Source organism: Vombatus ursinus, unplaced genomic scaffold, assembly GCF_900497805.2.
Source record: "Vombatus ursinus unplaced genomic scaffold, bare-nosed wombat genome assembly UNPS02014176.1, whole genome shotgun sequence".
NCBI lineage: Eukaryota > Metazoa > Chordata > Mammalia > Diprotodontia > Vombatidae > Vombatus > Vombatus ursinus.
Window position 1 is genome coordinate 1,374,191 of NW_020953954.1, and position 25,514 is coordinate 1,399,704.

At 44.2% G+C, this 25,514-nt stretch overlaps 1 pseudogene; it reads left to right on the top strand.

Moving 5' to 3' along the window:
* The window catches only part of LOC114041646, a 24,488-nt pseudogene extending 791 nt beyond the window's left edge, over positions 1-23,697 (top strand).
* Positions 23,698-25,514: the final 1,817 nt, after the last annotated feature.

Below are 25,514 nucleotides of genomic sequence, written 5' to 3' on the forward strand. Positions count from 1 at the left end.
CTTTCTTTCTTTCTTTCTTTCTTTCTTTCTTTCTTCCTTACTTCCTTTCTTTTTTTAAATTTTTTTAGGCAATTGGGGTTGAGTGACTTGCCCAGGGTCACACAGCCAGTAAGTGTCAAGTGTTTGGTCTGAGGCTGGATTTGAACTCAGGTCCTATTGACTTCAGGGCCGGTGCTCTATCCACAGTGGCAGTCTCTCTCCAAGGAGAGCAGGACTCGCTCGGTCTGAAGGACTCCGCGGATAAAATCCCTACCTCCCTGGCACTCAAGCTCCGGGGGGTTAGGGAATCCCCACTGCCCCAAGCGATGGCCCCCTGACAGCCCCGGAACATTGCCGTGGTGAACGGAGGCAGCTGGGAGGAGGGCTTTAATAATCAACCCAGAATTGTTCTTCCAACCTCATCCTGGGCATCTTATCATAGGGTTTTAGCCTGGCACCATGCAGCAGGCTTTAACTCAAATCACTGGACTGGCCTGGAGAAGGCCTGACCCGGAGAAGGCCTGGCCCCAAACATCTGGGGTGAGGTGGGAAGGGTAGACGGCAGCGACCACTGAAGGGGTGGCCAGAAAGCAAGGTAGCTGCTGTTGCTTGGATGGTCAGATAGGGAGCCTCCGCACCCCTCCGTGCCCGGGGATGATGGAGCCATCAGGATCTAAGGCGAGCTCTGCCGTGGGATAAGGAGGAGGAGCCTGCTGGCTCTGTCAGATTTACTTGACAGAAAATGGAAAACCAGCCATTAAGCACTTGCCATGTGCTGGGCGCTGTGTGCGGCCCTAGGAATACACACACAAGCAAGTGAATAGTCCCTGCTCTCAAGGATCTGGGGACCCTTCTCACAGGGGAAGAGAGAGCTCGCCTGACGGAGAGTGCTGGGCCAAGAGCCCAGATTCAGCTGGGAGAAGGAGAGAGCCAGAGAGCCATGGTGTGGAGCTGGTCTGGGAGCTGAGGAGCTGGGAGCTCTTTCCTCACGGTTAGTTGAATTCTCCTTCATAGGGCCACAGTTTGGTGAAGGGCAAGGCCGCAACACTGACCCCTCTACCGAGGTCTTAGAGCACAGAGGAGCCCCTATTCTTTGGGCATTGGTACCCTTCATGAATAGATCCTGACCTTCAGAAGCCAAGCCCCGCAATGCTTTGGCTCCTGCGCAGGTCCAACAGGCCTCCACCTATCGGGACAGCGTTTTACTTTGTTCGCTGACGGCCCGTTGTGAGAGAGCAGTACACAACTCCCCCTTGTTGGCCACGAATTCAGTAGCAGGGTAACGTGGTGGATGGCTGTCTGGGCATGTCCTCCCAGTGGCCAAGCCGGGAAGTGCAGAGCTCCGGGGGAGAGGGCTGAGGGACGGCACCAACAAGACTTTTATTTGGACAGACTCCCCTGGGGCTTCGCTGCTCCGACTCTGGACATCCCCGGCTTCTCTCAACACTCAGCTCCAATCCCACCTTGTGCAAAGCGCCTTTCTGGGTCCCCATCCCATCCCAGCAGCCCCTCTCTTAATTCCCTCCTCCAAGAAGAATGCGTATATCGCCACGTGATCCGGAGCTACCTGCGTGTTGTCTTACCGTTAGACGGTGCGGTTCTTGAGGGAAGGCAAGTCTTCTGCGGTTTTTTTAAACCCTCTTCCAGTACTTAGTACAGGGCCCAGCACGTGGTAAACATACAGAATAATGCCTTTGGACTGACTGACCCAATGACCACAGCAGTGGAAATGGACAGAGCAACAAGGGACCAATTGGAAGTCAGTAATGATTATAGTCAATATTGACTAAAGAGGAGGCGAGAGATTGTGACTCATCCCCCTTTGTGGCAAAAGTGGGGGCTGGGTGTGGAGAAATGGAGCACCTCTTGATGGCGGGCTGGGTTCATATGCTGGCTAGTTTTGTTGGACTCTTTTTTCTTAATCTTTTTAAAAAATAAATAAGGAATAGCCAGTTGTGCATAGCAGATTTGTAGTTTCATGTGCAATCACTTTTTTATTGTACTTCTTTGTTATGGAAATGCTTGTTTTATCAAAATACATATTTTTATTAAAAATAAAATAAAAATAAATAATATGGGATGGTTCTCTGGGACTGAGTGGAGGGATGTCTTAGGAAGAATAATTGATAAAAAATCATATTTTTAGCAGAGCAGCTAATAGCTTCTTGATTTCCCTTAATGATCATTTCTTCTAAATGTTGACAAATCAGGGAGGGAACATTCTATTCTGGATCTGATTCTCAGGAAGAGAGAGGATCTAGTTGCTGGTGCAGAAATGATGTGGTAGCAACCATTATGCTTTAGAGTTTGTGAGAGAGAAGAGGAATTTGGGCATAATAAGACACACATCCTAGATCTGGGAAGGGTGGGTTTCAGTGGTTCATAGAAAGGATGAAAATCCTACAAGGGAAGTTGGTTCAGGTAGGATGAGTAGCTTTTGAGAATCAGATTCTGAGCAGGTGCACTGAGTGAGCTGAGCCCTGTCATCATGGAGCCCGGAGCACTGGAGCTGCCCTCCCCCGCTTGTGGCCGAGCCCCTGGGGGGCCTGGACGCTGATCCCGCGGCGTCCAGAGATGAAGAAGGGGCCAGGATCGGATGAGGGGCCGAGGGCCACCTCTCAGGCTCCGGGGATGCCATGATGACAGAAGGTAGTTTTTGGTTGAAGGAAATTGAAACGACTGTTTCAGAAGCAGAAAAAAGGACTGGGAGAAATGCCACGAACATACAAGAAACTTACACGGCTTACCTCATTGAGACAAGATCAGTTGAACCAAGTGATGGCTGGAGTGTTCTTACAGACTCTCTTTGGAGACGGTATACCGAATTTGAATTATTGAAAAACCATTTGCTAGTTTACTATCCACATATTGTTGTCCCACCTCTGCCTGAAAACAGGGCAGAATTTGTTTGGCATAAACACTCTGCAGACAACATGAATCCTGATTTTGTGGAAAGATGAAGAATTGGTTTGGAAAACTTTCTTTTAAGAGTGGCTTCACATTCTGTGCTTTCTGAAGACAGAATCTTCTATTTGTTTTTAACACAGGAAAATAACTGGAAGGAGACAGTGAATGAAACAGGGTTCCAGCTAAAGGCAGACTCCAGGTGAAAAGCTCTTAATGCAACATTCAGAGTGAAAAACCCAGACAAGAGATTTACTGAGCTAAAACACCATGGGTGATGAAGTACAATGTGTCATCTCACACCTTCTTCGAGTCAGAGTGGCAGACCGAATCTATGGAAATTATGGCAGAGTTTTCAGCGAATGGAGTGCTGCAGAAAAAGAAAGGGGGATGGGTGACAGAGTTCAGGACATCATGTGGATGTATATGCAGCTTCTACCGATGATATGTTGGGAGAGGAGGAGCATTGTGTGAATCAGCCAAAGGAATACTTTTTCTATGCAGATGCATTGAGAGCAGTTTGTAGGAAACATGAGCTAATGCAGTATGACTTGGAGATAGCTGCTCAGGATCTGGCATCCAAAGAGCAGCTGCGTGAAGAGCTCGCAGCAGGGATGTGAGGGCATTCTCCCTGAAAGGGATGACTAGTAAGCTGTTCTGTCAAGAAACTCCAGAGCAAAGAGAAGCCAGAATAAAGGTGCTAGAGGAACAAACAAATGGAAGAGAACAGCTGAAGTCTGAAAACCTGCGAGGCAGAGAATTTGCGAAAGCTGCTTGGGCAGATATTGAACGCCTCAAAGAGCGAAAGAACCGTAATTTAAAGGAGTCTCCCGTAAGAATCGGATTCTGAAGGCTCAAAGAGAAACAACTCCGACGAGGAGGAAATGGGGAAGTGGTCTACCATCGGTGTACAGAAAACTCATCAATTTCATGACACAAATGTTTACTAAGCATTTCCTGTGCATAGAGCAGCTTCCTAGGTGTCGAGAAGACAAAAACAAAAGCAAAGCCCCTCTGGCCTTCAAGAGGGAAAGGAAGCGGAAAAATAAAACATACGTTCAAAAGAGAACATGTGAAGTCTGCAAACACGGTGGAGGCAATGAATGGAGATGACCCTGTCTAGAAATTTGACTCTGAAAAGGAAAACAGAGGATGAGAGTGTGGGGGATGGCAGTGATCAGTAAATCAAGCCAAATAATGGTCAGCTGTTCTGCTTTTTGGTGGAGGGAGAGGAGAGCCAGAGACATGGAAATGGAGACAGAAACAGAGGGAGGGAGGGAGAATCTGCGAGCAGATGTCTGGCAGCTGACTTCCCCCAACACTGTCCTACCCCTCTCTGTTGGTCTTGCCATCCATTTCTTGAGCTCTTCAGAATTAGGGTCAGACAGTGGGGGAGGCTCAGGGAGATGGTGTTCTGTAGCACACTTGGATGACAACTTCCCCTCTGGTTTTGCTCCCATTAATCTCAGCCTACTGCTAACCACTGCGCTCCTCAGTCCTTCTGGTACACGGATTTCCTCACACACGTGTACCTTCTTAAATGACAATGTATCCCTTACCCCCTTTGCCCTCTTTTTTCTTTCAGGGCAAGCTATGTCTTTCCAAAGCTAGATTCCAGGAAGGAGATCCTTCCAGCCAGTCTCAGTGATACCAGAAGTTGAGCTTGTGGAAAGAGGGGTAGATGTGGAGTCAGAGGACTTAGGTGTGAGCCGCAGGGATCACACCATGGGAACTTGAAGCTGGACTGGCTGACTGAAAACCTGGCAAGGCCCCTGATCCCAAAGTTGTCCTGTTGTCTTCACTGTTTGACTCTCTGAGACCCCATGTGGGCTTTTCTTGGCAGAGATACTGGAGTGTTTTGCCATTTTCTTCTCTAGCTCGTTTTACAGATGAGGAAACTGAGGCAAACTGGGGGAACTGACTTGCCCAGGGTCACACAGCTGGGAAGTGTCTGAGGCCAGATTTGAGCTCACAAAGATAAGCCTTCTTGACTCTAGGCTCAGCACTTTATCCATTGTGGCACCACCAGGTTCCCACAGTTGCCTTCTTTTTTTTCTCGAGGTGGGCTAGACAAGGGGATTAAGTGATTTGCCCAGGGCCACACAGCTAGTGTTATGTCTCTGAGTTTGGATTTGAACTCAGGTCCTCGTGAATCCAGGGTTGGTGCTCTATCCTCTGCGCCACCTAGCTGCCCCCACAGTTGCCTTCTAAAAAAGGTCCTGAGAGTTGATGTCAGCCTGAAAATAAACCAAGAGAAAAAGAGGAAATGGAGCCTGGGACATAGCCCAGAAATAATAAGTGGATTTTGACTGTATGCTCCCCAGCAACCAGCCCACAGACAAGCACCAGACCATTAACACCTCCAGTTTTCTTATTTCTCCCTTCAAGAATAGTACATAAATTTAAGAGCTGGGAGAGACGTTAGTGGTCATCTATCCCAGTCCCTTCATTTTATAAAGGAGGAAACTGAGGCCTGGGAAAAGTAACAGTCTCATTGACAATGGCCAGTTGACACTAAAGATGTATCCCTTGTAACATACACTCAGAGCAAGGGACAACTGAGGAAAAGCCTTGGTCCCCACTGGAGGTTCAGAGACCCAAAAGAATAAGACTGGACTTACGAGAGAACATGGTGTGAAATTGTAATCAGTTACTTCTTTTAACCATTAACTCAGAGGTTCCCAAACTTATTTGGCCTACAGCCCCCTTTAAAAAAATTATTCAGTGCCACCCTGGAAATCTACTTTCTTTAACCCTTTAACAGTTTCTTTTTTTTTTTTTGAAATTTGCATCATTTAAAAAATATAAATATATATTTTTTAAAATGATGCATATTAAATTTAATAATTTATTATAAATTTGTGTTTTTTCCTGCATTAAAATTTTGATGATGCAATACTGTGTTATGGAACTGCATAGTATCATATTATAAACAAATCCTTACATGCACATATTCCTGCCACTGCATACTGGACTTCCCAACAACTCATGACATGCTTACGGGCCAACACCTGCTTGTTAAGACCTATCAGCAGACTTGACCACTGACCAGTTATAACTTGCATTTTATGTGTTTATTTGGAAAATAATGTAATCACTATGACTTTAACTTTGTTACACAACAGAGGAAACATGTATGAATGGTTTTTCAAAATTTTCTTCTCTTATTCCTTATGCTTTCACTGACCCCTTATTTTATTCAGTGCCCCCCTCTTGCACCTGAGGCTACTACCACCATGCTGGATTGTTCTAGCACCCCCCCGGGGGATGGTATTGCCCACTTTGGGAACTTCTGTGATTAAAATAATTTAATCACATATTTACAAACCTCTATCCAATCAGAAAGCTTGGCAAACATGTTATTCAAGATTTTATAATTTGCCTCAGTTCCTCTTTATTGACTATAAGTATGCTCTGGACACTCTTCAAAGGGTCCTTGGCTACTTGGACCCCATTTATCGGGAATTGATGGTTTTGCTAATAGATTGTGCTCTGAACTTTGTGCCTCAATTTCTCTTTATTACAGATTTTTATCATGACAATTGGTGATCCATATGGGATCTGAGTGAGGGACTCTGACCCCTGAGGAAACCTTTCCAGATAACTCTCCTAAGTACTCCAGTTGGTCTTCTTTTCCACAGAAGACTGTCTTGGAGGTTGGCCACCCCTTGGGTTCAAACCAAATTCTTCTGAACTAAGGTAAGGTAAGGTTTTCCCATTACTGGAAAAACTCTCCTAAAGCTCCTAGGAATTGGGGAATTCCCACAGCCTGGGTGGAGAAAGTCCTTCCCTAAAAGCCCTTGGGAAGGCCCCCTTAAGGGAGATAAAAGCCCCTTCAAGGGTGGCTTAAGTCCTTCCCATTGAGAAGGCCCTTTATTATAGTGGATAGCCCACAGTCCCTAAATTAGCAGAGTCTAAAAGGGTAGAGACAATTCTCCCAGCTAGCAGACACTTAACTCCCACTAATTCCCCAGTTGTTTTTGTTTTTTCTCTTTGTTTTTGTGATTGGATCTGTCAGTTATAGACAGATTTTTTTTAGTGAGTTAGGGAGGAAGATTTTGCTTCTTGGTGTTTGGGGGTGACTTTGAAAACCTGTAATAGGGTCAGAAGGTTCAGCTGACAAATTCAAATCATTATACAAAGATACATGAAAATCCACATGGGTCCCTAATCTGGCCCCCAAAAGGAACTTTTCAGTGATTATAAACTAAAACTTTAAGATTGTCATAGAAAAATAATTATGCGTACTAACTTTTTGATTAAACTGATTAGAGATAAGAAAAAAAAACCTTGCCAGAAAGTATCCCTCTATGCCTGTTTATCTGTGCTTCTGTCTTGATAATTAAACCAACCTTTTCCTGTGGTTTGGTCAACCAAAAGGAAAATGGTATAGAGAGTTAAAACTTTCTGCAGAACTTCAAAAAGCTTCTCTCTCCGTATTTCTGGCTCTGGCCAAGCTGGGTGGTGGCGGTGCAGACAAGAGGTACAGATAAGAAGGCAGGAATGTTTGTTCCCAATCTGTAGAAAAGTAAGCGACATTATAAGCTAACTAGGGACCCAAAGTTGTTTCCTCTATTATAAACCTCCAAATTGTGGGTAGGATGCTTTCATCACTCTTTACCTAGCAAGAAAAGAAAACTGAATGTAGTGAGTTTCAGAGTGCTGGCAGCGTGTAGTTTGACCACAGAAAGAGAAAAGGTTGTTTTAAAATCAGGAAGCACCTGGAAAGTCAGTGCAATTTAATATATTACTGTATTTTAAAAGAATTGTTTAGGTAATTAGGAACATTGTTCTCAGTGGAAGTGAAAATTAGTTCAAAATTATATTTCAATAGAACTATAATAAGAAAAGTCATACTAAGTAGGGTAAGCATTACTGAAGACAGAACTGGACAAGAGTATACCATTATAAGTAGATGTGTGCTCACCTAATGTGGAGGGTGCTCTGCTACAAAAAAGACCAAACTAAATAGAGGTACATGTGACTTCTGAAAGCATAGAGGGAAAGTGCTGGAGTTTTGATACAGCACAGGGGCTTCTTTGCCTCATTGTCTTTGATACTAAAACCAACATTTTATAGAATGAAATCGGTAAAATTATGAGCTCCCCGAAACACTGTTTTTCAGTGGTTCAGTGTTTGTTAATTCTAATTAGTTTTTGAAGCCAAAATTAGCAGATATTTTAAACCAAGAAATGATTATGCTGAAAATCAAATAATTTGTCTAACACAAATTATTGATGAGCTTTGATAATGGAGCAAATTTAATTGTAGCTCAAAAAGGATAATAATCTGCTTTGCTGTCAAGGAGTTATTGAAATTTATATCTTTTTAAATGTCAAAGAATTTACATTGTTGTATAGTCATATCTAATTCTTAATGATCCAATTTAGGCTTTTCTTGGCAAAGATATTGGAGTGGTTTGCCAATTCCTTCTCCAGCTTGTTTTACAGATGAGGAAAGTGAGGCAAACAGGGTTAAGTGACTTGCCCAGGGTCAATACAGCTAGTAAATGTCTGAGGCCAGATTTGAACTCATGAAAATGAGTCTTTCTGATTTCAAGTCCAGGGCTCCAACCATTGTACCATCTAGCTGCCCAACAGTCAAACGTACTGTTGTCTGCAATCGTCTTAATGAAGTGAATCTCAACAATTGTAGTCTCAGCATCACTTTTCAATTTGTATGATTAAGAATTATTTAAACCAATTAATTTTGTAAAATTAAAGTATAAGCTACTTGAAAACAGTGGGTTCTTGGTATAATTGAGATCTAAACATTATCATTAGGGATTATGACTCTATACTTGATTTGGTCAAAATTTTGTTCTGTGACTAAATTATAATTGTGGCATATCAGAGGATTTAGTTCCAAATACACTTGTTAAAGGTAATACTGGAAAATACATGAATCAAGCAAACCAAAATTAAATCTAGCCTCAGAAATTTATTAGTTATGTGACTTTAACTGAATATTTGTATAAATTACTTTGTTATGAGTAAAGGTAATAATAAATAATACTGCCCAACTCCCAGGGTTGTTAGGAAAATAAAATGATTGTAAAGTACTGAGCATAGTGAGCACTGTCTATATGCTGCCTATTCCTGCTGGGTATTGGATTAAATAACATATCAAACAAGTGATTTTCTAAGAAGGATAAGTTAAAAAGTTTTTCAACTGCATTGCTCTAATTTACTCGAGATAAAAACCATTGTATTGTTTAGATTTCTGATTTTTCTTGTTTATGAAATTTCAGATACTATTTGATACTATTGTATTAAACATGTCATTACAGAATTGAACTCTTTATTATTTTTTATTTTTTATTTTATTTTATTTTTTTTAGGCAACTGGGATTAAGTGACTTGCCCAGGGTCACATAGCTAGTAAGTGTCAAGTATTTGATCTGAGACTGGATTTGAACTCAGGTCTTCCTGACTTTAGGGCCGGTGCTCTATTCACTGCGCCACCTAGCTGCCCCTGGAACTCTCTTTTAATGAGGTGACTATGCTTTTAAAGACATACTATTATGTGCAATAATTTTTTCTATAGAGAGGTCACTTCTTTACTGAGCTAATAAAATGAAAGTGTTAACAGTCTTTGAAAACTGTGAAAGAGTTTATGTTGTGAATATCTAAACCATTGAATTGTGACTTTACAATCAGCTGAATTGATGTCATTCAGCTAAAATAAATTTTGTTTCTTTTAAATCAGACTGCTGAAAGATAGCAAAATTGTTTAAAAATATTAAATATTCAATGGATTATAATTTCCTTGAAATTAGATAACTGTATACTGGGTTTTACATGTGATTGAATGTGATTAATAAAATACCAAAGGAGGTAAGACAAATTGTTGAGGGGATGTCCTTGGAATAGACTAAGGTAAGATCTTCTTGACTCAGTTTCTTATTGTGCTACTTCCTTTGTGAATGGGAGAATTTTCTGCCTGATTGATCTAAACCTGACTGTAACACCCTGTGAATAGTGTTACCATTTGCCACATATAACTCTTACCTGGAATAAAACAGGGCTAAAGGAATTTTCCCCACATTATGACTTATGCCCTTGAGGGGACAGTCATAACCATGTCCTTCCTTTTCCTCTCACAGCAAATTTTTATAATCAGGAGAATTGACTAACTTCCTGTTTGATTCATCACTAGAAAAATTCATCATGCAAACTGGCATGAGAATTATTGGAAGGTAGAACATAACAATGGCTTAGGAAGTAGCTGGGTTTGAATGGGGCATTCAAGATGTAGTTTATTAGTTTAATTTATAAAGTCAGACAAATCAGCAATAAAACAAGCAAAGGCTTTAAGATTGCTTTCTTCCATAGTCATGCTTTCCGTCAATATAGATTAAGTTTAGAAAATAGATGATTCATAGGAGATATGTCTTCCAAGAGTCAAAGGGGGGAATTGTGAAATTGCAATCAATACTTACTTCTTTTACTTAATTGATTTTGCAAGTTTGCTCTTATGAATCATGTGAGGATAAGTTATTTCAATAATGAGGAAACAGAAGTGTCTGCATGACCTTGTGTGGGATAGCAGTGCTTTGACTGTAGCTAACTTCCCTATTTCTGCAGAGCTGGGCTCCTGTAGAAATAAGCTGATGACCTAAGTTATTAGAGCCACACAAGACTGAGAATGCCCACATCTTCAATAGCGTTAATCTGTTAAAGTTCCTTTCTAGAAACCTCTGATTGCTGTCAGACACTGTCATAACCTTCTGATGTAAAATGTTTCATTAATCAATCCTTATCAGTCAATCAGCAAGTAGTCTTGTTTACTCCTCAGAAACTGGACCAATTTTCCAATTCCTTTTTCTCTATCAACTTTAGAAATAACCTATCCAACAATTACAAACCCCTATCCAATTAGAAAACTTGGTAAACAAGTAAAACTCAAGATTTTGTAATTTGCCTCAGTTCTTCTTTATTGACTATTAGTATGCTCTGGAAGCTCTCTGTGGGATCCTTGGCTACTGAGGAGCCTTGGGTCCCATTTATTGATGCTTGCTAGCTTTACTAATAAATCAATCATGCTTGGAACTTTGTGGCTCATTTTCTCTTTATCACAGATTTTTTTTGTGACAGTATATGGCAGTCATGAAGGAGGAAAAGACTTAGGTGGTTTGGGATCTACACCATAATGGGGATTTGATATAGATCCCTGAAGTGCTGATGGGTCAGACAAAGCCCAGCCTGCTGTCTGAGGATGTGTCTCTAGGGCCTAAGGTGCTATCTGTGTGTGTACCCTTCACTAGGGCAGATTTCAAACTGCACTTAGTAGACTGTTTTTGAGAAATGACATAGGTGACTTCATTCTCTGCAGAATGGTGGAGACTTAGTGATGAACCACTTAGCAGTCAGTTGAGCCAACCCTCTGACTCAGGCATGCACTCCATATCACTGGCTCTCATCCCCACTCCCACAGAACAAAACAGAGCCTGCTGATGAGAAATGTTCTGGTAAAGCCAGGATCTGGCCAGGGAGATAAGATTAGCTCACCTAGATCCTGTCTGAGGTCTCCAGAGGCAGTTGTGATAGCTCTGTCTGTAGGTCCCAAGGTTCAGGAAGCTGTGAATGGAAAATAGGGTTCAAGTGCCCTCATGAGAGCCCATGTCCACTTATCACCTGCAGATGACCTCTAGTCAGGAGAGCAGCCCTGGGGACCTCTCAATGGAAACTGTGCCATGTGAGAATCTGTTTAAAGAATGAGCATGTTCAGCCAGGAGAAAGGGGAGCTCAGGGGGAATGTGGGAGCTGGCTATAAATATCTGAAGTTGTGTCTGGTGGAAGAGGGATTAGCCTTATCCTGCTTGTTCCTACTGAATTAGAGCTAAAGAGAGTCTTGGGGAGAAGTCACCACTCCATTGTAAGATTCATGACTAAGAGGGAGAACACAGCTGGGCACCCTAGATTCTAGAAGAGCAGATTTCAAAGGGTTAAGAAAAATGGTAGGTAGGTCCCCTGGGGAAACTACAGGGAAGCCAGCCCAGTAGGGAGGATCTCAGGAATGAAAATCTGAAGATGTCAACAGAAGCAACTTCAATGAGGACGGGGAAGGGAAGCTGTCTAAAGAGACTGATGGGACCACACAGTGGACTCATTAAGGTGCACTGGCTCATAAAAGATACACACAGAAGCTAGAAGCAAGAATGGATAATGGAGGTTGAATGATTACAAAACTCACAGAAAAATAAGTCACAGACTCCCAGAAGTAGAAAGTTGGGAGGGACCCTGAAGGGTAGTTAGTCCAACCAGTATGTGAAGGAACCCCCACAAGGTAAGGGGATCTGAGTACCTCTTAAGGCAGCCCATTGCACTCCCCTCCATCCCAGCCTCCAGCCTCAATCTGCCTCTCTGCACCTTCCCCTCCACTGCTCCTGGCTCTGCCCTGTGGGGCCAAGCAGAATGAGACTGATTTCTCTTTTATTTGACAGTCTCAGACACTTGAGCACTCATGCTCCCATGATCCTCTGCTCTAAGTTTTCTCTTTCTCAGGTGAAGCCTGCCCAGTTCCCTCCAATGATCCTCGTGTGACATGGGCTCTACTCTGGAGGATTGTGCTCAGTTCTGGGGACTGCATTTTAGGGAGGACACAGCTAAAGAGTTCTCAGAGGAAGGCAACCAATAAAGTGAAGGGCCTTGAGATTCTCCTGTGATGGGTGCCATATACAAGTCCTTGGCTATGTGTCTGCTCCAGCCCACTTTGGAAAGGCAACTTCCCACCAATATATATGAGGCACTGGGCAAAATCCCTGCATGGGGCTATTGACTGCAAGCACAGCATATGCTTAAAAGTCTAGTTAAGAGTTTTCTTGTGTACTTCAGCTCTGGACAGATTTACCAGCACCTTGTTTGTTCCTTATTCTTATTTTTTTTTTATATCGGTGAGCTTAGGAGAGGGCTTCTTTGTCCAAAGGAGTAACAGTTTTACAGAGAAGTCACACCAGTCATTCACCTGCAAGGTCCCCGTGTCTTCAGGGTGTTTGGCAAGGTTAGCCCTGCCTAAATGAGGAAGGCCATCCCATCCCTTCCTTGCTCCCTTTTCTTTCCCCTTTCAACAAATTGCAAAGCTGAAATACCCCACAATGTAGATTAGAGAATAAAAGAGATAGATACATGTTGGGGTCCAGCTAGAGTAGGGAGTCTGATGCTGTAAGCTATATGTATATCATCTCACTTGATTCTTACAGCAACCTTGTGAGGTTGGTGCTATCATTAATCCCATTTACAAGAGGGGAAACTGAGGCCCAGAGAGGTGAATTGACTTGCCCAGGGACATATAGCTGGTTTCTGAGACAAGATTTGAACTCAGGTCTTCCTAAGTCCAAGGTAGCATTCTAGTGACTATGTCATCTGGTCTTTCCACCTCTTAAAATGCTGGAAAGTCCAAATCACAATTGAAAATTGAAAAGCCATTAACAACCACAAAAATCAGGATTGACAAAGCACATAAGCCCAGAAGTTGGGCCATCGTGTGTGCTGGTACTATCCTGTGAGTTGGTTCTTGGATGGCAGAGCTTGTATGGCTATCAGTGGTTGGCATTAGATGTGTTTTCTAGGGCCAGACAAAAATATGCCTGTCAGATGGACACATCTGAGAGGAATGAAGTAGCTGTGTTTTTAGCTCACTCTCATTTTTTATCTGAGCCACAGGAGGCTGTGCTTATATCCTTCAGTAAACTCCATGAGGATGTGTAAGATTGTGTGGAGGCTCTAATGCTGGCAGGCATCCTATAACCATCCACATAGAAAGCATTTGCTACTGAGTGGTAGAAAACAAACGGGAAAAACCAAAAACCTTTCTAGACTTAGAAAATTAGTCCCTTGAACTCAGAACACATGCCATATAAAGACTGGTTGAAAGCACTGGGGCTATTTGGCCTGGGGAAGTTGTATATGTGTGTATGGGAAAGGGGACAGAGCATGATAGAAGTGTAGTCATGTTGGAGAGGCATTAAACCATTTTACTTGGCTCCAGAGGGTTGAGCTAGGAACCACGGATGGATGTTGAATGGAAGTAGATTTCGGCCCCTGAGGTTCTATGACTGTTCAGGTAGACCAGGCTTGAGTCCTATCCCACGTGAGCAGCACCTACAGGGTCAAATTTGCCTCTATGTATTAGGACCTAGGTTGTCCATGGTGACCTAGGAAACAAAGAAAAATATGAAATGATCCTTTCTCCTTCAGTGATGGTGGCAGAAAAGGACGCCAAGAACCACACAGCTTTTAGATCCCCTATAAACCTTAACTCAGCTGATGGTTTCTATCTGTGAGGTCCTTGCCCGACTACCATGACAGGACATACTACTGAAGGACCCGATTCATTACAAAGCTGGGTTTTTTGAGCATCAATGAAACATTAATTTTTTTGATGAACATAATTTTATTTTCTCTCCTCCTTCCATCCTGTTAATCTTGATATTATCCCAATGAACCCAACCAGAAGACATACAGAAGCTTCAGTTAAAAGGAAAGATGTCTCCCAAGCCCTCTTTGGGAAAACTGTGGATATTGTGCAACTCAAAGCAATAAGAAACTTCCTTTTATGAGACATTTGGTCACTTCATCTTGCAGAACTCATGGTGAGCATATACCAAAAGACCACCAGGAATATAATGGTATTTAGTGTCAACATCCACTGTGGAGAATGAAGGTGACAAACTGCATGAAGGACTGGAGCCCTTCCAAAAGAAATCCATACATCCTTTAAGAGCTAACAACTTGGCCAAACATGCTGGAAAATCCTGCTCAGGTACAAGAAATCAAGGAAGCTGGGATTTGGAGGTTGTCGATGTGGGAGCCACTCTGTATCACTGACTCATTAAAGCAAAGCTCAAAGTCAAGTTAAAAGATTAAAATGGAGAAAATGGGGCGTACAATGAAACAACTCCAATACGATCTATTTACACAAGCTACTGATGTCAGAAGTGGTCAATGGACCAAAGAACCAATAATCTCCATTTCCGAAGGATGTTTAACACATGTAAATACATTGGCACAACAAGGAGACCAAAAGCACCGAGAAACCGCCTGAGCCAGCAAACACCTCTTCTCTTTGCCAAAGGGAGAGAGAGGCAGCCAAGGGCAGTGCTGGTTTAGGGTATAATCTTGCTTGTGAAATCTCATAGAGGAAAGTGATAGAAAATAATTCAATTCAGTTTAGTTCAACAGTCATTCTTTTAATGCCTACTCTATGCAAGGCATATTGGGAATGGCAGGGACACAAAGACAAGACAAAGTGGTCCTTACCCCTGAAGACCTTTCATTCCATGAAGGGAGGGAGGAATTGAGTGTGCAAAAAGATAAGTAAATACAAAGTAATTTGATTGAAGGAGGACAGAATCAGAGAAGGCTTTTTGTAGGGGACAACAGATGAATTAAATCTCAAAAGAAGGCAAGGGCTCTTAGGGATGGGTAAATTCCAGATCTGGGGGAAAGCCTATACAAGGACACCAAGATGGAAGACAAAGTGTTAAGTCTGAGGAAGAGCTGGTAGGCTGGTTTGACTGGGCCATCAAGTCTAGGAAGAAGGGCAGTCATGTGAATGAAGACTGGAAAGGTAGGCTAGAGCCAAATTGTGAGGGGCTTGAAGCTGCTGAATAAGGAGTTAGAATTTTATCCCAGAGGCAATAAAGAACGAATGAAGATCCTTAGATGGGGAAGTGACATGAGGAGACTTGTGTTTTACAACAATTATTTTGCTACTTGTACAGAAGATGGAACAGAGAGTGGGGAGAGAAGTTCAATTAGGAGGTTGTTATAATGGCTTAAGACCAAGGTGATGAGGTTCTAAGTTAGAATGTGATATGGTACAGTGGAAAGAACACTGACTCTGGAGTCAGAGGACTTGGGTTCAAATCTTGCCATAGGTGTTTGTTACTTGTGGGACCTTGGGTACTAAAGCAAATCACCTCCATGGACCTCAGCTTTCTCATCTGTAAAATAAGGGGGTTGGACTAGATGGCCTCTGAAATGCCTTATAATTCTAGAGCTATGATCCCATGATACTGAAGTAGTGTGAAGGGAGAAGAGAGGGCAGACAAGATGTTGTGGAGGTAGGATTGATCAAACTTGGCAACTCATTGTGTTGGGGGGTGAGGGAGACAGAAGTGATGAGAATGATTCCAAGGCAGTAAACTTGGGTGAATGGAAAGATGGTGGTGGCCTCAGCAGAAATAGGCAAGTTTGGAGGAGGGGTGAGTTTAAGGGGAAAGAGCATGAGCTCTGTTTTAGACATGATGAGTTGAGATGTCTATGGAACATTCAGTAGCTCAATGGTGATGCTAGACTGGAGTTCAGGAGAATTCTTAGGGTTAGATATATAGGTGATACAGGTCAAGATAGAGGATAGGGGAAAAGAGAATGGAAAGTGAAGAGGGGAAAGGGGAGGTGGGAAAGAGAAGAGAAAGGAAGAGGGGGAAAGGAGAAGAGGATAGAGGAGAGAAGAAAAGGAGAAGAAGAGTCAGTTAATAAACACATATTGAGTGCCTACTATGTGCCAGGCACAGTGCTAAGTGCTGGGGATATAAAAAGAGGCAAAAGACAGCCCTTGCCTTCAAGGAGCTCACAATTAATTGGATGGAGGAGAAATAAAGATGATAATTGAATCCATGGGAGCTAGTGGGGTTCCCATCACAGAAGGTATAAAGAGTTAAGAGAAGAAGGCCTAGGGAAGACTTTGGGGGACACAAATGTTCAATGAATGGAAGATGGGTGATGATCCAGCAAAGAAGACTGAAGAAGAGTAGTCAGATGGCTAGGAGAGTCAAGAAGCTGAGGGAGGAAGGAGTATATCGGAGTAGATGGTTAACAGCGTCAAAAGCTGTGAAGGGCTTTTTAAAGAGTGTATCGGGATTGACAAAAGGCAATCGGATTTAGGAGTTAAGAGATCATTGGTAGCATGGGAGAGAGAAGTCGCAGGTGAATGGTCAGGTCAGAAACCAGATGACAAGGGGTGAAGAGGCGAGCAGCAGCTTAGAATGTGAACAGAGGATTGGCCACCACTCACCCGCCATCCCTGACCATCGCCACTTGACCGGCTCATCTTTCCACATCGCAAAATTGCTTGATCACATCTTTGACTCCTGTTCTTCGAAGTTCCTTGTTGCTAATATGGTAGCCTGATCACACCCATGCTGTGCCTTCTCATTACACAGCCCTGTGTGGTACTCATCTCTGAATCATCAGATTGTTATACTCTTTGTCTCAAAGCCATACAGTAATCCTGGTACAATGATGGTGTTAAAAATACAGGTCTGCGGCCGAAGACGGTGGAGCGAAAAATTGCTCATGGGAAGACTGAGTCAATATAATAAAGATGAGAATTCTACCTAAATTAATTTGTTTATTCAGTGCCATACCAATCAAACTACCAAAAATTATTTTATAGAGCTAGAAAAAATCATAACAAAATTCATCTGGAGGAATAAAAGGTCAAGAACATGAAGGAAATTAATTAAAGCAAATGTAAAGGAAGATGGCCTAGTCATACCAGATCTCAAACTGTACTATGAAATGGTAATCATCAAAACTATCTGGTACTGGCTAGGAAATAGAGTGGTAGATCAGTGGAAAACATTAGGTACACAAGACTCAGTAGAAAATGACCATATAATCTTGTATTTTATAAACCCAGAGACCCCAGCATTTAGGACAAGAACTCACTATTTGACAAAAACTGCAGGAAAAACTGGAAAACAATATGGCAGAAACTAGGTATGGACCAGCATCTTACATCATATACCAAGATTAGCTCAAAATGGGAATGCAAGTTAGATATACAGGGTGATACCATAAGAAAATTGGGAGAGCAAGGAGTAGTTTACCTTTCAGATCTATGGAGAAGGGAACAATTTATGAACATACAAGAAATAGAGAGCATTGTTAAATGTCAAATGGACAATTTTGATTATATTAAATTTAAAAGTTTTTGCACAAACAAACCAATGCAACTAAGATTAGAAGGAAAGCAGAAAACTGGGAAAGAATCCTTATTGAGAGTGTCTCTGATAAAGGCCTCCTTTCTCAAATAAATAGAGAACTGAGTCAAATTTCTAAGAATACAAGTCACTCTCTAATTCATAGATGGTCAAAAGATATGAATGGGCAGTTTTCAAAAGAAGAAATCAAAGCTACCTATAATCATACAAAAAATGCTCTAAATCATGATTGATTAGAGAAGTGCAAATTAAAACAACTCTGAAATAATACCTCATACCTATCAGATTGGCTAATTTGACAGAAAAGGAGGATGATAAATGCTGGAGGGAATGTGGGAAAACTGGGACATTAATGTACTGTTGACGGAGTTGAGAACTGATACAACCATTCTGGAGAGCAATTTGGAACCATGCCCAATGGGCTATAAAATGGTGCATACCCTTTGACCCAGCAATACCACTCCTAGGTCTATATCCCAAAGAGATAAAATAGGAGGTAAGGACCTATCTGTACAAAAATATTTATAGCAGTCCTTTTTGTGGTGGCCAGGAATTGGAAATTGAGGGGATGCCCATCCATTGGGGAATGACTGAACAAGTTGTGGTATATGATTGTATACTATTGTGCTATAAGAAATGACAAGTAGGCTGATTTCAGAAAAACCTGGAAAGACTGCTGCAAAGTGAATCGAGCAGAAGCAGGCGAACATTGTACACAGTAACAGCAATGTTATGCAATGATCACCTGTGAATGACTTAGCTATTCTCAGCAATACAATGATTCAAGACAATTCCAAAGGACTCATAATGAAAAATGCTATTCACCTCCAGAGAAAGAACTGATGGAGTCTGAATGCAGATCAAAGCAGATCATTTTTCACCTTCTATATTTTTTGTGTGTTTTTTTCCTTTTTGGGTCTATGTCTTCTTTCACAACATGACTAACATGGTAATATATTTTGCATGATTGAACATGTACAATCTATATCAAGTTGCTTACTGTCTCAGGAAGGGGCAAAGGGAAGGAGGGAGAGAGAAAATTTGGAACTTACAAATTTATAAAAATGAATGTTAAAAATTGTCTTTGGGCAACTAGCTGGAAACGGTGCATAGAGCACCGACCCTGGAGTCAGGAGGACCTGAGTTCAAATCCAGCCTCAGACACATAACACTCAGTAGCTGTGTGACTCTGGGCAAGTCACTTAACCCCAAATAGTTCACCAAAAAAATTGTCTTTATACATAACTGGGGAAAATAAAATATTTTTTAAAAAAGAAAAAAAGACAGGTCTCAGATTTCATGGGAAACCTGGGGTCAGTAAAGGAGCTGTGCAGGTTCCCAAAAGCAATCCGTTCCACTCACCTGCTCCTGTTTAATTATAGGCCCAGATCATCCGCACTGTCTATCCCACATTAGCACTTTGATGGACAAACTCTGTTTATCTAAATCAGATGTTTGTGTCCACGACCCCTCTGGCAATTGGTGTAGGGAAGCCTATGAAACCCTTCTCAGAATAAGGTCTTTAAATACATAAAGTACAGAAGATTATAGAGCCCTAGATCGAAGTGCAGGTTGGAATGTGGGCAGTGGGCGTTCTTCATCCACTTGGTCTTTCCTGTATGGATAGTCAGGCAAAACTCGTTTGAATGGTGACTAATCTCTTCCTGGAGGTTCTGGGGCCTAATGCAATCAGCTTAACACCTGCAGGACCTCAACATTCACCAGGAACTCCTCTTCAAACTCTTTCTCCTCCAACACAGGGAGACTTTGGTGAGCCCACAAACTCCTTGGATCCCTTTAAGTCCTAGCTAACATCCCACTTTCTGCAGGAGGTTTTCCATGATCCCTCATTATTTGAGTCCCTTCCCTCTGGGGTTATCTCCACACTTATACTGCTGTGTCTTATTTGTCCACAGTTCCCATGACTTCTCCCTCATTAGCCTGTGAGAGAGGGCAGGAACTGTTTTCTGCCTTTCTTTGCATCTCCAGATTGAATCTCTTGCAAGTAGGGATTGCTTCATTCTTCGTCTCCATATCCCTAGCACAGTCCCTGGCATATAGAAGGTACTTGATAAATACTTTATTGAATGGCTGATTGACTAGGAGCAGAGCAAGAGTGAAGCAAATCTACGGTGGGGCAGCTGGGCTTTGGGTTTGGCAAAGCATGAGTGGTGATGGTACCGTGAAAGCTAGACCTCAGAGGTCAGCTCATCCCATCTCCTCTTACAGATATTGGGAGGGAGACTCTGGGAGCCTGAAGAACTCACCCCAGGTCACACCTGGAGTAGCAACGGGTTCAGGATTTGGGCCGACACTCTCTGGCTCCCCTTCCATCTTCTACTTTACCAAGAGGTTCAAAGGTTGGGGCTGGTGCATGGTTCAGCTGTCTCATCAGCATGTAGTACAGTGCCTGACACATAGTCGGTGCTTAACAATGTTTATCGACTGATTGATTACTACAAATTCAAGACCACAAAGAGATGAAGAGGAAGTGAGAGCAGGGGCAAGGCACTGGGAAAGCAGAGAGGGGTGGAGGGAATGGAGGTGGTGATGAGGTTGAACAGTGGGGTTCGTTAAGAGGACTGGGGCAGTGGGTGTAATGGTGCACACCTGTAATCCCTGAGGCTAATGGATGGCTTGAGCTTTGGAGTTCTGAGCTGCAGAAGACTAAGCTGATTGGGTGTCCACACTCCCTCCAGCTCCAATATGAAGAGACCCCAGGAACAGAGGGTCACTGGGCTGCCTGGAGGGAGGCTGCCAGGTTATGCTTTGAGCAGGTCAGAGTTTCTGTGCTAATAAGTAATGGAACCTGATCTGTGATTGACTGTTGCACTTCCAGCCTGAGCAACATAGGGAGACCTTGGCTTTAAAAAAAAAGAAGAAAGAAGAAAAAAGAAGATTAAGAGAGAAGAGGAAGGACAGGAAGATTCTGAGCAGCTCTCCAGCACTCCAACAGCTGGGATCTGTGATCCTTCCAGTGTGGATTTACCCTTCAGGGATGCAGATCACAGCCCAATCCTCCTGCCCATCCTTGGTGACTCTCATTATTACAAGGGGTCCGCTCAGGCATCCTCTGCGCCTTCCTCATCTTGTGGCATTGCAGAGATGCTCCTGCCTCTCACTGTGTGACCAGTTCATCTTTTTTGGATTCTCAAAGTCTCTGACGCTGCCCTTCACAGCACCTCGCATGCACGGTTTTTGATAAAAGTGTTGAGGAAGCACAAGAGGGAAGATAAGTTTTTGGAAAACTTTCCAGGAGACTTGAATAGGGAAGAATCATTCCAAGGGCGTTTGAGAATTCAACCAGATGGAGGAAAACCTGATAAGAGGGAAAGCTGTCCAGATTTCTGTGCTGTGCGCTCCCCTCCCTCTCTCCCTCCCTCCCTCCTTGTTCTCCCAGCTGCTTCAGGTAGGCAACAGAGCTAATTAAGGGGGCGTTGGTGAGGTTTGACTGATGAAGGGCAAGGTAGCAAGAGACTGGGGAGTCGGGGGAAGGGAGGGGAAGAGAGGGAGGACAGACAATCCCTGACTCATGATCAGAAGGCGAGCCCAGAGCACGGCTGCTGTATGTGTCCTCCCATTCCCAGGACCCCTCACAGGTTAAGTGCTTGATTTGGCAGGCACTCAATAAATGCTGGGTGAACTCAACACAAGTCTTTTGTTCTGAGCTCAGTGGTTATCTTCACTTTAAAGGCTTTTCTTTGTGTACAGGGAAAAGGAAACTTGATGGGCACCAGCCCAAATCTTTCTTAGTCAAGGTAAACAAGCGCTGCCTTGAGAGGATTCTTGCCTTGACCAAAGACCCCTGTTAAGTGGCTCTTCAGCCTTTTTTCTCCAGATATATACTCCCAATCAGTCTAGCCTTCCACAGCCAACCCAGAGCCTTTCCCTTCAACCCCATCCCAGCTGTCAAGTTCAGAAATGGCTCCATGGGCTCCTCTTTGCCCAAGAAAGCGCAGAAGCAGGCACTCCCAGCCTCGCCATGCTCCTCCTGATCATGGGCCCCCTGTGGGCACCTCTACTTCCCATACTCACTAGGAATGTCAGTTTTGCCCTCATGATATGACCCAACAAAAGAATAGAGTCAGCTGAAATGATGGGAATGGGTGAGAAGGTCAACCCCACATGGGATAGAACATGGGCAGGTAGCTGGCACAGTGGATAAAAATGTTTCGGTCTGAGAGGATGAGACCCCTCAAAGACTGGAGTACTGGATGGGGCCGTCTGGAATGAATTCACAGACTTAAGCATTCTTTAAGTCAAGGTGGCAAAGATTTATTGTTATGCTTTTCAGTGGGCATGGATTCTTAAGAAACCTGCAAGAGATTGAAGATGGAGCTAGGGTTTATATGGAAAAGGGCATGGTAAAGGAATGCCAGGGACACTGATGAGGTAATCTAAAGGTGCAGGTGTCTTTGGGAGCTATGGATGAGAAAGTACAGGGAGTATACCAGACAGGGAGGGAGATGACAGAGGTATGGATCTTGGGAGTCTGGCAGGAGGAAGAGTCCTTGGGCTGGCCAAGGACAAAACTCCTTGGGCTGGGCAAGGCACCCCTCTCCCTCTGTCTTGATGAGAGAATGCTCTGCAACAAGGGAAAGCTTTCTCACAAGACAGGAACTTACTAAGGAATTGGGAGGCTTCCAGAGACATGATCTGAGGGCTGGGGCCTGAGCAGCCCAGCACTCTCTCACCCAGCTTTGTGTAGCTGCACCAGGGAGAGAGATAAGGGTCATACTGGGGCCCATGCATGAATAACTGCTAGGCCCAGTGGCCTTGGGCTGGGGAGTGATTGTCAGAGACAGTGTTTCTGAGACTAGGGAGAAATCGGAGTCCAAGTCCAAGCACAAGCACCCAAGCACCCCATCAGAATCAGAAAGATTTTACTACAAATGTGGCCTCGGACAGTAGCTGTGTGTTCCTGGGCAAGTCACTTAACTCTGTTTGCCTCAGTTTCCTCCTCTGCAAAATGGGGCTAGTGATAGCGCCTACCTCCCATGGTTGCTGTGAGGATTAAATGAGATGATAATTGTAAAGCTCTCAGCACAGTGTCTGGCACACACACACACACACACACACATGCATGCACATACATTCACACATGCACATAAATGCGCACACACACACACACACACACACACACACACACACACACGCAGATGTTAGTTACTATTACTTCTGCAGCCACAAACAGGAAGAGGCTGTCCCACTCAGGGAACCTTTCTTCACGCGGTTCCAACCAATACCTGACTTTTTGGTTCTTGGCCCCCTGCTCACCTGAGAATGATCACGGTTTTCTGTAAAAGTAGGTTCTGCAAGTGCTGGGATTCTCCGTTGCTCTGCCAATGGTGAGACTTTGATCGGTTACTGACAGCATCAAAGCTCAGCCAGAGGAAGCTGCCATCGTGGACATGAGGCCATTTTGGGGTTATCAGGTGGTGAGGTTGGCAGTTTTAATGGTCAAGACCTGGCCAATCTATCGTGTAGCCACCAGCCTCAGGCAAGCTGAAGACCTTTGACAATCAGCCCAAAGCCTGAGATTGTCAAGGCCTCGTTCACTGAGAGCCCCTCACAACCCTGTGTGGGATTCCCATCCTCCTCACCGACTGGCCTCCCACCCAACCTGCCTAACCGGGTGAGCCGTAGCTGCAGGCCACTGTGTATGACTGGGTACACTGTCAGTCAGAGGATCTGCTGAGGGCTGTGTGTCACAGTTACTTCTGCACCACACACAATCTAAAATTCAGGCTGTGCAACCCACATCTGCATTCACACGTCACCCTATCCCCTACCAGAGTGACCCAAGCCCAACCCTCAGGTTTGAGTTGCCCAACACGAAGCAGCTGCCTGTGCGCGTGCCTTAGGATGGACAGATCACCGGGGGCTTGGTGGGTCCTTCTCAAGCAGAGGAGCTTTCCTGCGAGCCCCAGAGCTGACTACAGATGTGCTCTCCTCCAGATAACGTGCACAGGGGGCCGAGCTCCCACAGAGAGAAGACTCAGCGCCAGACTTGAGCAGTACACAGTCTCAAGGTCTGGGCATACCATCCGCAAGCTCACGTCGATGACATCAGGCTGGAGTTGAGAGAACAACACGCAGCAGTCCCAACCGCCAGTGACCCTGGCGGAGGAATGACCTTCCAGCAGAGCCCCTCTCCCCACACAGCCTCTGCCATGGCGGCCTGAGCTGGCTGGTCAGTAATAGGTTGTGAGCTCCTCAAGGGCAGGGATTGCTTCATGCTTGTCTTTGCATCTGGAGGGCCCCCCTGGCACAGAGTATGTGCTTGATGATATGTGCTGTTGGCTTGATTCACTGATTGATTGATTGTGCCATCAGCTCAAAAGGAGAAGGGCTCAGAGATGATGAGTGGCGAGGCCCCCATGTGAACTATTCCATCTATGGACGATGCTTGATGGTGAGAAGGCTGCAGAGGTAGTTAATGCTCCAAGGCAAGGAGGTGGGACGGACAGAATGGGATGGCACAGGGCTGCTGAGATGGGATAAGACCACATGGGATGGGATGCCTAACCATCTGATTGAACCTCTTCTTATGGGCTTGCCCCAACTCATCCTCTGATGTTTTCCCTGCAGCACCAGGCCTTCAGGAGCAGCTCTGCTGTTACTCCCATTCCAAAACTGGGATGGAGGGCAGGAGCCATCCTTTCTCCCAGACATTCTGGAGTGAATGTAAATAACAATTGTTTCTGTTCTGGCCAGAAACCCTGGGGATCTTCCCCTCCCAGATTGATTTTTTTTTTGCTAGGTAAAGAGGCCATTCTCTGCCTCATTTCTCACCTAGCCTTAAATACTGAATGGCGTTGCCTCAGACAAGCTGAGACCTGTTAAAGACCTTAGTTTAAGAAGGCCAACGTCCCCCACTGCATCTGGGGCATCTCCAGTCATCCTGATGTGCCACCGGGCCCAGAAGGCTCTGGAGGAGAGAGTGAGGCTGGTGACCTTGCACAGCCCTCCCTCTCTTAGATCCAATTCACTTGCCTGTCATGGCATCACCTTCCTCATGTCATGGTCCTCTTCAAGAATGAGAGACAAACAACAGCATTCTGGGCCTCCAACACTGTACTGGGAGTCAGGAGACCTGAATTTGAGCCCAGCTGCATGACCTGGGATAAGTCACCCGGGATGCCTGCTCCTCTCTCCCATTGGTGAATTCCTGCTGGGGTCTCCAGGCCGGTCAGCGTTCATTCCCCTCCCAGCATCTTCTCATACTTTAAGGACTTCAAAACCTCGTCCTCAGGTCAGGTTCCTTCATCTCCCAATGCCTTTGAGAGTCTCAGCTCCACCCAAAAGAAGGGCTCCATGACCCAGCAATAAAGCTTGCTTGCTTGCTTTGCCTCAGGCTAATGTGTCTCTGTACTCATTCTCAGTCTGCCTGCACCTGTCCCAAAGCAGGGGCATGGACACAGCAGACGTAGGCACACAGGCACTGGAGAGAGTCACAGGAGCTGGGGTGTGTGCGTGTGGGAGGCAGATGAAGAATGCATAGGAGAAATGGTAATGAGGGTGGTGAGTCAAGCTGTCTTCAGTCCTGCAAGGACTCTCACATGGAAGGGGGTTAGATTTTTACTGGTTGGCTCCAGAAGTCAAACAATGGGGCAGAAGCTACAGAGACCAATTCAGGTTCACTGTCAGGAAAAAAATTTACTGCTAATGAGAACTGTCC